The sequence below is a fragment of the Chlorocebus sabaeus genome, chromosome 25 (genome assembly GCF_047675955.1).
Source record: "Chlorocebus sabaeus isolate Y175 chromosome 25, mChlSab1.0.hap1, whole genome shotgun sequence".
NCBI classification, from domain to species: Eukaryota; Metazoa; Chordata; class Mammalia; order Primates; family Cercopithecidae; genus Chlorocebus; species Chlorocebus sabaeus.
The window spans coordinates 71,029,369-71,042,292 of NC_132928.1; the positions used below are offsets into that span (position 1 = coordinate 71,029,369).

General features: G+C 39.2%; 1 protein-coding gene and 1 pseudogene across 1 annotated transcript in view; both read right to left on the bottom strand.

Annotated features, from left to right (window-relative positions):
• Window positions 1–12,924, bottom strand: part of PCNX2 (pecanex 2) — a 312,991-nt gene that overhangs the window by 47,767 nt on the left and 252,300 nt on the right. The gene's annotated exons all lie outside the window — the stretch shown is intronic.
• LOC103230768 (developmental pluripotency-associated protein 3 pseudogene) lies at window positions 2,420–3,335 on the bottom strand (annotated as a pseudogene).

A 12,924-nucleotide genomic window follows, 5' to 3' on the forward strand; every position in this document is an offset into this window, starting at 1 on the left:
TTTTAAGTGCCTAATATATCAAAACAGAGATGTCAGGGAGGCAGCTGAATTAAGGAATCTGGAGCTCAGGGGACAAGTCCTGGCTAGAGATTTATAAAATCTAGGAGAATTATTAGCATGTAGGGGCTATTTCAAATCACCTATATGCTAGCAAGAAAGTGTACAGAGAGCATGGAGAAGAGGTCTGAGAAGTAAACTCTAAGCATTCCAACATTTAAAGGTTGGACAGGTGAAGAGATCCCAATAAAGTGATAGAACAGAAATGGCAAGTGAGTTAGAAAGAAAACCAGGAAGTCCCAAAAGACAAGTGAAAAAAGAGTTTAAAGGAAGAGGGAACATCAGTTCCATCAAATGTTGCTTACAGGTCAAATTACATGAAGAATTAACTGCTAGATTTGGCAGTATGGAGGTGTATGGTGATCTTTGCAAGACAGGTTGTGGGGGAATGGTGGGGGAGGGGTAGTCTCATGAGAGTGAATTCAAGAAATAATGGGAGGGAAAGAAGCAGAGACGGTGAATGTAGGCAACAATTTCTAGAAGTTTAAAAAAATCTTTTTGACTTTATTATCTTTCTTGGCACCTTATTGCACAGGCTACGATCTCCTGTATGCTGCTGAGTAGAAGTGGTGAAAGTTGGCATCCTTGATTTTTCCAAAGAAGCATCATTTAGTTTCATTAATTTTCCTCTATTGTTTCTCTATTTTCTAGAGAAACCATAGACATCCAACTCTTATCTTTAAAATTTTCTTCCTTTTACTTGCTTTGGATTTACCATCATCAGTTTTTTCTAGTACGAGGTGAAAACTTATGTCAGGGGTCACTAACTTTTTTCTGTAAAGGGCCAGAGAGTAAATATTTTAAGCTTTGTGGGCCACATATGGTCTCTGTTGCAGCTGCCTCTCTTCCTCCTCCTGCTTCTCTTTCTCTTCCCCTTCCCCTCTTCCTTTTAAGAATGTAAAAGCCATTGTAAGCTCATGAACGCTAGTTTGCCAAACTTTGGCTCACATCTTGATTTTAAACCTTTCTTCTTTGCTAATATAAACGTTTACAGCTGTACATTTCTCTCTATACATTGCTTCAGTTACATCCCACGCGTTTTTTATATGCTGTGTTTTGTTTTCATTCAATTCATTTATTTTGTGATTAACTTAGCTATTTCTTTTTTGACTCATGAGTTTAGAAGCGTGTTGCTTATTTTAAATATTGGGGATTTTTTATGATGCAAATTTTTGTAAGTTTCAAGTTTAATTCCAGTGTCACTGGAGAATGAACACTTATTATTTCCATCTCTTGAAATTTATTGAGTGTTATTTGATGGCTTAGCACATGGCCTATTTAGGTGAATGTTTCAAGTACTCTTGAAAATATCTGTATTCTGCTGTTGCTACGTGAAGTGTTCCATAAATGTCAATTAGTTTCAAATGATTGACAGTATCATTCAAACATTCTAGATGCTAATATTTTTGTGTGCATTTTCTATCATTTACTGAAGGTATAGTGTTGATGTGTTCAACGATAGTTGTAGATTTTTCTGTTTTTACTTTTAATTCAGTTAGTTTTTGCTTCTTGTAGTTCTATTACTAGGTATGTGCACATTTAGGACTGTTATGTCTTCTTGATGAATTAACTCTTCGATTATTATGAAATATCCCTCTTTAATGTGGTGATACACTTCATCTTGAAGTCTGATATTAATAAAGCTAATTCAGGTTTCCTATAGTTAGTGTTTGTAAGGAATATAATTTTCTATCTTTTTATTTTTAAATAGCACAAAGCAAAATAGGTGTGAGTGTTCCTAAGACTCTCCAGATCTTTATAGTTAAAACATCTCTTGTAAACAGCATGTAGTTAGGACTTGCTTTTTTATCTAGTCTGATGATCTCCAATTTTTAATTATAGCAATTAATCCATTTACATGTAATGTGGTTATTTATATGACTGAGTGAAAGTCTACTATTTTCTTTTTTTTTTTTAAAGGTACTCAAATGTCAACTTTATTGTTTCTATATAAACACCTTTTTGTACTGAAAACTGTAAAAATAAGTTTGCTGTGATTGCAATCCAAATTTTTGAAAGCCAGAAAATCTAGTTATTATGCTATAGCCAAACTACCTAATGCTTTCTTTATCCACAAGTAACTTTGCTTCAGTTTCTTGATGTTGGGTTTCATCTCACTGACTTTGGGCTTCTAAGACACATGGGAATACTTATATCGTCTTTGGGTCAAATCAAACAGTAGAGCTAAAGTTATTCAAATACATTTAAATTACACAGATCCCTTACAAATTACTAGTATCATAGTAGGAAGAAAAAGATACATGAAGAAAAACACATCCTAGAACTCATTAATATTATTCGTGTATAGTCTATACTAGCACAGCGTAGCTTTCACAGCCTGCTATATAAAATTACCAGCAAGAAGAAAAAGGTGCAAGAATAAGTTTTATGGCTGAAGTGGCTTGGTGTCATCATTCCCTATTCTAGCATTCTCAGAAGGATCCCATCCATTGGACACGCAGAAACTGCAGGGGCATTTGAATGGTCTTGATTCCTTCCTAACTCCCTTAAGCCCAGTGTTTGTCAGTATTCCTTCATGCATACGAACTCTGCCGAGTAACATGTATCTGAATCTTGCTATCCTTTCTTTCTGCACAGACAGCAATGTTCTTACTCCTCCCCTCCTGTAAAGCAAGTCATCTCTGGTTTCCCTGAGGATTGTTGCTCTTGCTCGATGGAGTGAATCTTCTGGTAGAGGGGAACGGGATTCGTTACTAGTGTTGATAGTCAAGTTACTAAGGTTCTGTATCAACATCTCGGAGCAGATTTCAGAGGCCCCTGAATCGTCCCGAGAATTTTCTTCAGTCAGCATTTGTGAAGACTCCGGGATGGAGGATGGATTAAACTGCTGTGATGGGTCCATCTGCGTCTTGAACAACACTAAGCTTCTCCTGGATCTTTGAAACCAAGCAGAAACTGATGACTGACCCTCAAATTGCTACAAGGTAGCCCGGAAAGAGGCTGAAAACCAGAGCTCCAATGAATGGTCAAAGAACCGACGTAAAATATAGGACCGGCTTCCTCTTAAAATACAGATAAGCCAGTCTTCCAGGATATTTGAATGTTAATGATCCAATGATTAGAGGATTAAGGGATTCAAATGATTAAAGGTTAACGGGCGTAGTTTAGACTAGTAGGGTAGTTCTTCATCTGCTTTGCATTAAAATAATATGTCCTATGTCATATCTGCTAGAAAAATTTATAAAACGCCTCTCTTTTGTTGTGAAAGTCTACTATTTTCCTATTTGTTTTTATTTTTCCAACTTTTAAAATTTGTATTCTTTCCAGTCTTTTTTTTTTTTTTTTTTTTTTGAGATGGAGTCTCGCTCTGTCACCCAGGCTGGAGTGCAATGGTGAGATCTCGGCTCACAGCAACCTCTGCTTCCCAGGTTCAAGCCATTCTCCTGCCTCAGCCTCCTGAGTAGCTGGGATTACAGGCGCCTACCACCAATCTGGCTAATTTTTCATATTTTTAGTAGAAATGGGGTTTCACCCTATTGGCCAGGCTGGTCTTGAACTCCTGACCTCATGATCCACCCGCCTTGGCCTCCCGAAGTGCTGGGATTACAGGTGTGAGCCACCGCACCTGGCCCGGTCATTATTTTTTAATTGAGCCACTTTGGGTATTTTATTTTTTATTCTCAGTCAGCTTTTTAGCCATACCTCTTTTATTTTTGCAGTTTCTCTAAGGGTTATAATGTGTGTTTTATCTTATCACAATCTACTATGAATCAATTTCATGAGTCCTCCAATGATGTAAGACATTACAATGGAATATTTATCCTCTCATGTTATTTGCATTATTGTTGTCAAACATTTTACTTCGACATGTAATTTAAACCCAATGATACATTCTTATCATTTTTTGCTTAATCAATTCTGAAAGATTTTAAAAAGAAAATTATCTTTGCTCACATATTTGCCATTTCTCACAATCTTCATTCTTTTGTGTAGAATCGATTCTTCATCTAATACTGTTTTTTAGCGTGAAGAACACCTTTTAATGTTTCTTATAGCGCATGTCAGTTGGTGATTATCTCAGCTTTTTAAAATCTGAAAATATTTTAATTTTGTCTTTATTCTTGAAGAATATTTTTCCTAGATGTAGAATTATGAGTTGATAGTTTTTGTTTTTGTTTTTTCTTTATGCACTTAAAAAAATTATTCCATTGTTTTCTGGCCTGCATTATTTCTTTTGATAAGTCAGAGAAAATTCACACTGTTGGTTCTCTCTATATAATGTAGAGTTTGTTTTTAAACTCTCTCATGCTCTTGGTAAGATGATGATTACAAATCTCACATGCGCTTATAATTTTTCTTTTTAAGTTTCAGAAATTTGATTATTACACATTTAGGTTTGGCTTTCTTTGTGTTTATCTTGCTTGAGATGTATTGAGATCCTGGGATCTATGGATTGATATTTTTCATCAAGTAAAAAAATTTGGATAATATGTCCTCAGTTGCTTTTCCACCCCTATTTCACACTTCTCCATTTAGGAATCGAATTACACATATGTTAGAATACTTGATATTGTTTCACAAGATATTGGGTCTCTATAGTTTTCTTTAGTCTTTTCATTATTTGCATCAGATTGGATAGTCTCTATAGCCTTGAGTTCATTGATCTTTTCTGTTGCTGTTGTTAAGCCCATTTACTGAATTTTTTATTTCAGACATTGTATTTTTTTCAGTTCTAGAATTTTAAGTTTTTGGTGTACTTTTCCTCTCTATTAATATTCTCCATATGTTCATTCATTATGATCATTTTTCCTTTGAAATCCTAAACATAGGATTACCTGGTGGAAACTTTTTTTTCTATTAACTCTAAAATCTTTGAGTGTGTTTCTATTTATAGTTTCATTTTCCTGGTTATGAGTCACTTTTTCCTGCTTCTCTGCATATCTAGAAACTCTTGTTATATGCTAGATATCACTGATGTTATAGTCCTGGCAGTGTGAACTTTTTGTCTTCCTTTTTAAGAGTCATGTTCTGTCAGGCAGTTAATTTATTTGCCCATCAGGTTATCAGCTTGATCCTTCTAAAGCTTATTTTAAATCTTTGGCTGGGAAGGTCCAGAGTAGTCTTTGTTCTAGGGTGATAATATCTCTACTCCTAAAGCCTGGTCTTTTGGGGGTCTCAACTGAATGCCCAAGATGTTCAACAAGGTGTCCTCACTGGCTATTTGGAGCCTCTACATTTCTCAGCACTGCATAGCCTACATAATCTTTGTTTATATCACATCATTCCAGTTACCATTCTCTGTCAGGCTATGCCTACACAAGAGCAGGTTAATATCCATCTAATCATGAAAGGGGGTCTCCATGCAGATTTCTGCAGCTCCTCTTTGCAATTCACTCCTGTCTGGTACTCTGACCTACAAAGTCCAGATACTTCAGTAGCCCAGGACTCAGATTCTATCCCCCTAGTTCAATAAGACCACAGTGCTTTGTCTGGGCTCCAGCTTCCTATACTGTGAACAAGAAAGCACCTCTAGAAAGAAAGTGGAGGCAGTTATGAAGCTCATTTTGTGTATTTCCTTTCTCTCAATGATAAGGGCCCTGAACTGCCTGTTGTCCAATATCTGCAAAGTATTGGTTAATGTAATTTTTCAGTTTTATAATTGTTTATGATAGTAAGAATATTTCAGTACTGGTTATTCAGTCATGGCCAAAAGAATGTCTTTGAATCTTTCTACATGTCTTTGGAGACTTAATTGAAACACAAAACATTTCGCTTCACCCACTCCCACCCCTATTCATTATTCACTTTTTCTGGGATCTCATATCATTATTCACAGTGTCTGGTAATTAGTAGGTGCTAACAAAGTTGTTGATGCAATGATTGAATGGACAAATAAAACAGTTCTTCTCCAGATCTCTGTCTGAAGAGGTACCAGTTGAGGAACTCCACAGCAGTATATTGTATTACCTTACATATGGTGGCAGAGAAAGAAAGGCTATGTTTAGACCAAGCCTCCATATAGAACGCAGGAGTAAGATGACCATAATATGCCAGAGATGGAAAACTACAACCTTCAAATCATAATGCACATTCAGAGCTATTAGGATAGCAGTCTATGAAATAGGAGTCCAGGTCAGGAAAGGGAAAAGCCAAGCAGGCTGCATACATAAAAAGGGAGACAGTTAAAGCCTGATCCCAAATCTTTGGACTCCATTTGTCTTTCTGCCAGACCTCCTCGCTTTGGCTCTTGGCTGAAAGCATTCTTTTTTTTTTTTTTTTTTTTTAAACATGTCAAGGGTCTCTTAACTCATTCTACGATATAAAACGTTTCTTCCCTCTGGTGAAGATGTATGGAGATGCGTACTGGACTGTAAACAGTGGGGCATCCAGAGAGTAATGACCACCATAACCTGACCGCTCTGCACACTGGGACTCTCCGACTGCAGTCCCTAGGCTCCGGGGGGGTGGGGTCTCAATCTGCCACAGTGACACACTAACACTGGCTTGTTGTACATTAATAACATAATTTAGGAAGAAATTCTCTTCCAATGGAGGAAATAAGACCGTTTTCTTTCTTTCTTTTCTTTTCTTTCTTTTTTTCTTTTTTTGAGATGGAGTTTCACTCTTGTTGCCCAGGCTGGAATGCAATGGCGCGATCTTGGCTCACTGCAACCTCCACCTCCCGGGTTCAAGCAATTCTGCCTCAGCCTCCCAAGTAGCTGGGATTACAGGCATGCGCCGCCACGCCTGGCTAATTTTGTATTTCTGGTAGAGACGGGGGTTTCTACTAAACCTCCGCATTGGTCAGGCTGGTCTTGAACCCCCAATCTCAGGTGATCCGCCCACCTTGGCCTCCCAAAGTGCTGGGATTACAGGCATGAGCCACCACGCCCAGCCGACAGTTTTCAGAAATATATTACACAAGGCAAAAGCATAAAGGAGGATTTTCACTTGAAGAAATTAGCAAAACTGGTTTAACAGCAGACCTCAAAAATGTGCATTCCAATTTTCCCCTTCCTTATTCTTCTATCCGGTTCTACCATTTATCACATTGAGCTGAAAGCCAGGGCTTTTTTTTTCCCTTTTCATTAAACTGGGAGGGCTGGTTGCATAAGTACGTGTGTGAGTCTGTGGTCTGTGTATGCATGCACATGTGTGTGTCTGTGTGTATGTGAGAAGATGGAGAATTCGAATTTCTAACCATCTGAGTGAAATAGCACAGTAGACTATGAGGAACATGTGGGTGTCTCTACATTGGTGAAAGGGCAGTTGAGGAAACAGTTTGCCATGAAGGGTGACTTAGACTTGACAGATACATCATCATAGCTGCCAACAGTTGAAAAGCTTAGTTCAGGTGAGTCTTGGATAATCTGCTCTTAGGAGTGAAAGAGTCACACTCAGGATCATATTAAAAAAAGAATATTAAAATAATAAAACCTGGTAATTTTGGAAAATGCACTAATTGTGTTGTCCAAATGTAAATCAAGGCCCATATTCTCAGGAAGACTCAGAAGGTTTGAAGCATATTCCCTCCAGAGGAAATGCTGAAGGTCAACCTGCCTACACAATGTGACCTTTTGCAGTCCTGGCAGAGATGAATATCAAGCTGGCAAGGCTGTCTCTGTCTGGTATTTCCATCGAAACTGACTCTTGGCACCTCTAATTGTGGCTGTGTTTGCACTGTCACACCTTTGTCACACCTACCAATGCCAAGCCCAGCCAGACTTATTTATTCCCACCTAATTTCAAGAAGGAATAAACTTAATCTAAAAGGTATACATAGTATGAGAGCAAGTGAAGAAATTTAAGTGCAAATCAGAGGTTAGACAAATACAAATACAGAAACAATGTCAAGGGTCCTAATTGCATTCTAGGATACCCAGTACATTTATTAATAGTGATCCACAGATTTCAATCCGGGCTTTCCAGAAGCCAATGTAGGAAGAAAACATAAATGGTTCATTGTGTCTTTAAGGCAAAAACAAACTAATTCCTTGGAAGGATCATAGCTATTTCTGGCAAAGACACCAGAGAGATGATATCCCCAGGATCCTCATAAAGAGGACATTGTGCAATATGGTGAACAACATCCTTAATAACATTGCACAATAAGTGTAAGCACAAGGTTTGCTGGGCTGTTTTAATATTTCACAGTGCAGGACGCTAGAATATGGTCGAAGTGCAATAAAGCAAAAGCCTTTCTATAGGTAGTCAAAACAAGTCAGCCTTACATATGGGGCTCTCCAGAGGCCTGGCATCATTCAAGAGTAGATTCTAGAAACTCTTGAGGACTGGGAGAACTGGATACCTTTCAGGAAATCCTTGAGATGCATAATTTCTGCAATGGACTGAATGTGTCTCACCCAAATTAATGTATTGAAACCCTATCCTCCAAGGTGATGGTATTAAAAGGTAGGGCCGGCTAGGCACAGTGGCTCACATCTGTAATCCCAGCACTTTGGGAGGCTGACGCAGGTGAATTATGAGGTCAAGAGATTGAGACCATCCTGGCCAACATGGTGAACTCCATCTTCACTAAAAATACAAAAATTAGCCGGGTGTGGTGGCGGGCACCTGTAGCATCAGCTTCTTGGGAGGCTGAGACAGGAGAATCGCTTGAACCTGGGAAGCGGAGGTTGCAACGAGCCGAGATCGTGCCACTGCCCTCCAGCCTGGCAACAGAGCGAGGATCTGTCCCAAAAACAAACAAACAAACAAGAAGTTGGGGCCTTTGGGAGGTGATTGGGTTATGAGGGTGGGGCCCTCATGAATAAGAGTAGTGCCCTCAAAAGAATAGACATGAGAGAACTTGCTCTCTCTCTGCTATGTGAGGATATTGCAGAAAGATGGCTGTCTGCAGACCAGGAAATGGGCCCTCACCAGACACTAGATCTGCTGGCACCCGATCTTGGAATTCTCAGCCTCCAGAACTGTGAGAAATAAATGTTTGTTGTCTAAGCCGCCCAGTCTATGGTATAGTTGATGCAGCAGGCTGAACTAAGACAATTTCTCTCCATCTAGTTTTGACAATTCTTATGTATCGAGTTGCAGTGAATTTTAACATATTCTCTCTGAGAGGCACAGGATTGTAGCTAACTTGTGTGGCTGGTAGACACACCTGCCAAGATGGAGGCAGGGTTGGCATTCTCTTGGGAAAGCTGGGAACCGAAGAATGGTTACCTGAACAGAAAGTCCAGCAGCCAAAAATCAAACCAAAATATTCCCTTCTCTTACATCCCAAAAGGCCTCATGAGAGGTACCTTCCTGGCTGGGAGGCCTGGGCCAGAGGACAGGATCCATAAAGAGTGGGAAAGTGGAAGGAAAGTTAGAGTTAGATCACACTGGAGACATTTGAACCTAATTCTGTAAGTAACAGGCAGGTAAAAGAGATTTTCAAGTCCCAAGGAAACATGAGGAAAGCTGTACTTAAGAAAATTCCCCTGAAGCCTCTGGGATTAAGGGGAACAGACCAGTGATGGGGAAACCAGCCACCCACAGTCTCATTTCAGGAACAAAGTGATAGGGACCAGAACTAAGGTGCAGGCTGTTTACCAAGAGATAAGAGGAAACATGTAGATAATGGGACTTCGAAGGGATGTTAAACATGGGCCCCTGCACCAGAAAAGCTGCTTTGAAAGAAAAGGTTGGGATGATTTACAACCTTCCAGTGAGAACATTGCGATTAAAGCCGAAATGCACAACACATTTTCAATATTGGGCTTCTCGGTCCTTCAATTTCCCTTCTTAACTGATATGAGTACTTTGAGAAACAAATATGACCTTTTGTTCCCAAAAATCAAATTGGATTCTACAAGAAGGAATCTAACTGGATTCATAAAAAATTCCAAAATTTCATCAATATGATTACATTGTAAATGTAATTTAAAACATTGTAAATGTTTAAACATATGCTGAATATTTATTTTAGCTGAGTTTTAAAAGGATCATTGCCTTCATTAGCCATTGCAGCATGCCCGGCACTGGGCTGGTGTTCTGCATATACCCAGTAGCGAGGTGACCACAGGGGATGTTAGACAAGGGACAAAGCTCAAACTACCCATAGAGCACAATCAGACCCTAACTCACAAAGTGGACATTCTTAGACATAGGTAGAGCTTAGCCCGTGCTTTTCAAACTACAGATGAGACTTACAGGCACAAACGTTGGGATACTTATGTTGGATTATTAGAAAATGTATTTCCTTTTGTGGTCACATAAGGTTATTCCTGAATTGATCAGGGCTACAAAAAGGAGGAGACCATCAGATATGGCCATTGCTGAGCTCTGAGCAGTTCACTTCCACAGCCCTGAGTGCACATTACAGGCTGGGAACACAAGATGTGTGAGACAGGGCTCAGTCCCAGCGAGGTTCCTTGATAGCCCCTTCTAATATCCTCCTGCATGTACAGTGGTAGAGATATTAACAGGACGAGGGCCCCCGTAACATTTTTCTTAAAGCTGGAATTCTAAATTTGTATTGCCTCTTGCTAGCTGGTTACATCAAGGGCTGCTTTGTGACCAAATGAAATAATGTCAAAAAAAGACTTTAAAACGTTTTTGAATGATTGTCATTTTTAAGAAGGTCACAGTGGGATTCCCACCGCCCTCCCTCCCTGCCCCACAAACTTCTCCTGCAGCTTCCATGTCATGGCAGGGAGGAACTTTCTCAGCTCCTCTTCTACCCACACTCATTTTCCAGGGACAGAAGCCTAGAACATAAGCTTGAAGGAACATTCAGGTCATCTATTCCCATCCACCTGCTCTTAGGGGACATCTCTGTATTTGTTAGACCTCACTATATTTAATTTGTGGAAAGAAAGAATTGTAAGAATTTTATATTTCAGGCTGGGCACGGTGACTCATGCCTGTAATCCCAGCACTTTGGAACGCCAAGGTGGGTGGATCACTTGAGGTCAGGATTTCAAGACCAGCCTGGCCAACATAGTGAAACTCCGTCTCTACTAAAAATACAAAAATTAGCCGGGCGTAGTGGTGCACACCTGTAGTCCCAGCTACTTGGGAGGCTGAGGCAGGAGAATCACTTGAACCCAGGAGGCAGAGGTTGCAGAGAGTCGAGATTGCACCACTGCACTCCAGCTTGGGCAACAGAGCAAGACTCCGTCTCAAAAAAAAAAAAAAAAAAAGAATTTTATATTTCAAGGAGCCTCCTTTTTCTTTAAGATCGCACAATGGAAATAAAATTCATGTAGAGATATTCTAGGTCTTAAAAGATTTATTTTTTTATCCATTGGATTATAGTTGCAAACTTAAAATTCCTCATTCCAGTTTTAAATACTAGAATTTCTAATAAATCAGCCCCTAGGGAGAGGTAAAAATGATTTTATTTACTCAACAAAGTAAATCAAGGGACAATCCTTCTCTTGATTGCTGTTTAATTCTGATTCTGACGAATAGGGCTTTCCCTGCCATAGCAAAGACTCACCTTCCGGAGGTTTCAGCTTCTCTGAAACCACCAGGGCCAGACACAGAAAGACTGAGTCTCTCTCTTTGGGAGACACTGTATGAGCCATGACTACTGCCATCATTACCATCACTAAGAAGATGTCCTGGACACTTCCTATTCCCTAAGTGTTACACATGCACTTGGTAATCAATTCTGTTTAGATTAATCCAATCTTAAAGACAGGGAAACAGAGTGCTAATAGTATAGTTACATGTCTAAGGCCACAGACAAGAACCAAAACAACGAATAGGATCAGCTTGTTGAGCCACTGAATGAGTTCAGTTCTTTATTACCTTAGTGGCAACTTCTCCCCTAGTTCCAGTTTCCAGTCCTTCAGCAACACTGGACCTGTGTGTCTTTTAAATTTTATTTTATATTTTGTAGAGACAGGGTCAGCCCCTGTCACCCAGGCTGGAGTGCACAGGTGCAATCATAGCTCACTGTAACCTTAAACTCCTGGGTTAAAGTCATTCTCCCACCTCAGCCTCTGGAGTAGCTGGGACCTCAGGCAGGCACAACCACAGCTACCTAATTAATTTTCTTTTTCTTTTCTTTCTTTTTTTTTACAGATGGGGTCTCACTATGTTGCCCTGGCTGGTCTCAAACACCTGGCCTCATATAATCCTCCTTGGATTACAGACATGCACCACCGTACCTGGCTTTCAGTGTCTTTTAAATGTGATACTGGGAACCTAGAAGTGTATTGGCCCAGTATGCAATAGAGAAAAAAGACAAAAGTAGGTTTGAATAATTTACAACTTGTTTGATTTTGTGAGCCTACCACAGATTTTACATTGTAACAATTTTACATCCCAAGGAACTTTATATTCTTTAAGATCTGCCCATAGGAATAAAATTTGTTCTGTGACCTGTCTGGCAAGCTAGATTTTAAATGTGTTATAATACCTTTAAATGAAACAGCACTGGTTTTTCACAGAATTTCTATTTCACAACACTATGTATTTATGTGACACTTATCAATTTAAAAAGGAATGCTTCAGAGTATCTTATCTGATGTACACATCAACCTGGCTATGCAGACGTAATTTCCAGGGCACTGATTCTCAAAAGAGACTTGTCTTGTGGAAGGGTCTGCTCTTTTGAATTTAAAATCAGTATTCTTCTTTTATCACACACTGTCTAAAGGCGCTTGACAAATTACAAGCCAAGGTTTCCTGAATTTATTTATTTTCAACCAGCTCATGGGAGAAAATGAAATTAACCAAATCACTAAGTACACATTGTAACTCACATTGGGCAGTTTAGAAGCATAAGAACAAGAAACTTTGAAATAGAGGATAGTTATCTCTGTGAGTGATATGATTTCCCACTACTCCTGCCCCGTTTAAAGATGTGAAAACTAATGCATCCAACTCTACTCAGAAGAGTCCTTAGAATAAATATTCCAATTAAAGAATATTTAATTCAAAGTTGTATTATCT